This window comes from Lactuca saligna, chromosome 8 (genome assembly GCF_052625555.1).
Source record: "Lactuca saligna cultivar CGN05327 chromosome 8, ASM5262555v1, whole genome shotgun sequence".
Taxonomy (NCBI): domain Eukaryota; kingdom Viridiplantae; phylum Streptophyta; class Magnoliopsida; order Asterales; family Asteraceae; genus Lactuca; species Lactuca saligna.
The window spans coordinates 189,884,813-189,887,552 of NC_136424.1; the positions used below are offsets into that span (position 1 = coordinate 189,884,813).

Sequence of the window (2,740 nt, forward strand, 5' to 3'; positions counted from 1 at the left end):
CCATTTATATATTAAAGAATACGATTTCTTCATGAGTGCAAACCGAGCGTTTTCACTATCTATAAGGAAAAGACTTACGAAAATTTTATAAATTCTACAACCTTATTTCTTCATGAGAGCAAACCGAGCGTTTTCACTATCTATAAGGAAAAGACTTAAGAAAATGTTAAAAATATATATATTGAAGATCCAATATACCTTTTTATTGATACCAAAAGAAATTTGAATGATGTTCCATAGAACAAAGTACAATGAGGAGTTTAGTATAGACTTATGCATTGTTAATATTATCATATCAAAATCATAGTTTACCAATTAACAATGTGGATAGGTTTTTCGTGTGCAAGTAATGGAACTTTTTTATGATTAGCCACACCACATCTTTCAGTCATATCAACGTCCTCTGGGTTCACACCATGTGGCAGCGACCAATCAAAGTTGCAGAGAACAGTAGCGAGCACCTTCTCAATGATGGCCATGGCAAAAACCCTTCCAGGGCAACTCCTTCTTCCAGCACCAAATGGAAGTAACTCGAAATTATGCCTTACGAAATCAATAGATGACTCCACGAACCTCTCTGGAAGAAACGTGTCAGCTTGATCCCATACTTTAGAATCCCTCATAATTTCATAAACATTTACGTATACTCTTGTTCCTTCAGCAATATCGTACCCCATTACGTTGACATCATATCATGCGACTCTAGGTGGTAGAAGGGCAAGTGGAGGATGGAGGCGTGTGGTTTCCATTATCACGGCTTTAAGATACCTCATCTTTCCCAGATCTTCATCGCTTATCTCTTTCTTTCCATTAAGGACACTCCTTACCTCATCCTGGACTTTCTTCATGTTATTCGGATTTAACAGCAGCTCAGTCATCACCCATTCCAGTACCAATGAAGATGTATCTGTCCCACCAACATACGCATCCTACATACAAAATCAGTGCAAAAATCTTTTAGTAACAACCATGATTCACTTGTTTTTTTTATTTATTTATAGACTTTGATATTAAGATAATGGGAAATGCATACCAAGAGGAGAGCTTTGACCACATCCCCATCGATGGTGATGCCAATGTTATCATCTTTCTGAATCTTAAGCAAAGCTTCAATGAAGCTTTCCACGCCATTTTCACCAACTCCGGTGGGATTACTGATCACTTTCTTCATTGTCTCATCGACTACACCTTGTAGGAACTCATCAAATTCTAATGCGACCCTATCGACTTTAGCAGTAAGACCTCTAACACGATCAACCACCGCAAGCAGAGGAAAAGAGTCCTCCAAATAAAAGCTCCCCAACACCTCCAAGAACTCTTGCATTATCTTCTTGAATTTCCTCCCAATCTCCCCTTCATTGTACGTCCTCCCAAACGTAGCCAAACACGTCACATCGTTTGAAAGCGAGCAAAACAAGTCGCTCAAGTCTACAGGTTTGTTAGATAAGAAACACTGGGTGATTTTATGCACACAATCCGCAATTACCTTCTCCCTCAACCCATCAAAAGTTTGAACCTTTTTATTACTTAGAAGCTGCAAAGTCAAAATGCTCTTTGCTTGCCTCCAGTATTCACCATATGGAGCTAATGTTAGTTCCTTGAGGTTGTAGGAGATGGTTCTGAACATCCTTGTGCTTGGCCTACTAGCAAATGCGATATCATGTGTTTTCATGATCTCACGAGCAGCTTCTGATGACGACACCACCAGGCTTGGGACTGAGCCGAGGTAGAGGAGCATGAGCGAATCACCATAGCTTCGGGCAAGAGATAAAAAGGATTGGTGGACGAGTGCACCGAGCTGGTGGAGGTTTCCTATAACCAGCAACTTTGGTGGTGATGGTGGTAGTTTCTTGGTGGACGATGACTTAGAATTGTACAGCCTCAACAGTACGAATGTAGCACCAAGATACAAAGGTAAACTGTAGATTGGTAGCTTCTCCAAGAAACTCCACACCTTGTTTCTGAATAAGTGAGAGTTTATGTTAAGGAGACTAATTATAATCGAAGTTTTTTAAGATCCACCCCAATACGACTGTCCACACTAAGTCCTGTTTGTGATCATTGTGCGAGGGGAGAATGACGATAAAGAAACAATAAATAAAGAAAAATTGTAAGAATATTGGTTTTGTGTGAAACCTCATAGAAAATAGGAAATTAGTTTTAGAAAGTGTATTATGAAAATTGTTTTAGTTGAAAAGTTAATGTCACATAAATGCAATAATACTAGTCACACTCTTCGTGCCCTTTTTATATCAATCCGGTCAATTTGCGTTAATCTACTAGAAGAAAACATTAAAAATTTATTTCAACATAACCTTAAAAATATTTTTAAAATATATTCGAATAAAGCATCAAAAATATAAATAAAATAAAACTTCAAAAAAACATTAGGTAAATTTTTATAATTAAAAACAATAAATATATAACCCCAATTGTAAAATACGTACAATTTTCATTTTCTTGCTACTTCATGACCATCAATTTTGATGGGTTTTTAGAGTGAAAACCTGAAAGTTTTAAATAATTTTGATGGGTTTTTAGCAGCTGAAAAGCTGAAAGTTTTAAATATTCTTGATTTTTATACATTTAGTGGCTTAGTTTAAAAGTGTACATGTTATATATTTTGTTTTCCCTAAAGAGACATGCATGATTTTATTAGATACAGTCCATTAAACATTACCATTTATCACTATGAACTTTTGGTTGTATGTCGTTTTGGTACTTTTGTAATTGAACTAAT

General features: G+C 36.4%; 2 pseudogenes; both read right to left on the reverse strand.

The window, feature by feature from the left end:
* Positions 1-308: 308 nt before the first annotated feature.
* Positions 309-677, reverse strand: LOC145010391 (cytochrome P450 71A6 pseudogene; annotated as a pseudogene).
* A 15-nt stretch (positions 678-692) lies between these two features.
* Positions 693-2,683, reverse strand: LOC145010392 (cytochrome P450 736A117 pseudogene; annotated as a pseudogene).
* Between the last annotated feature and the right edge of the window lie 57 nt (positions 2,684-2,740).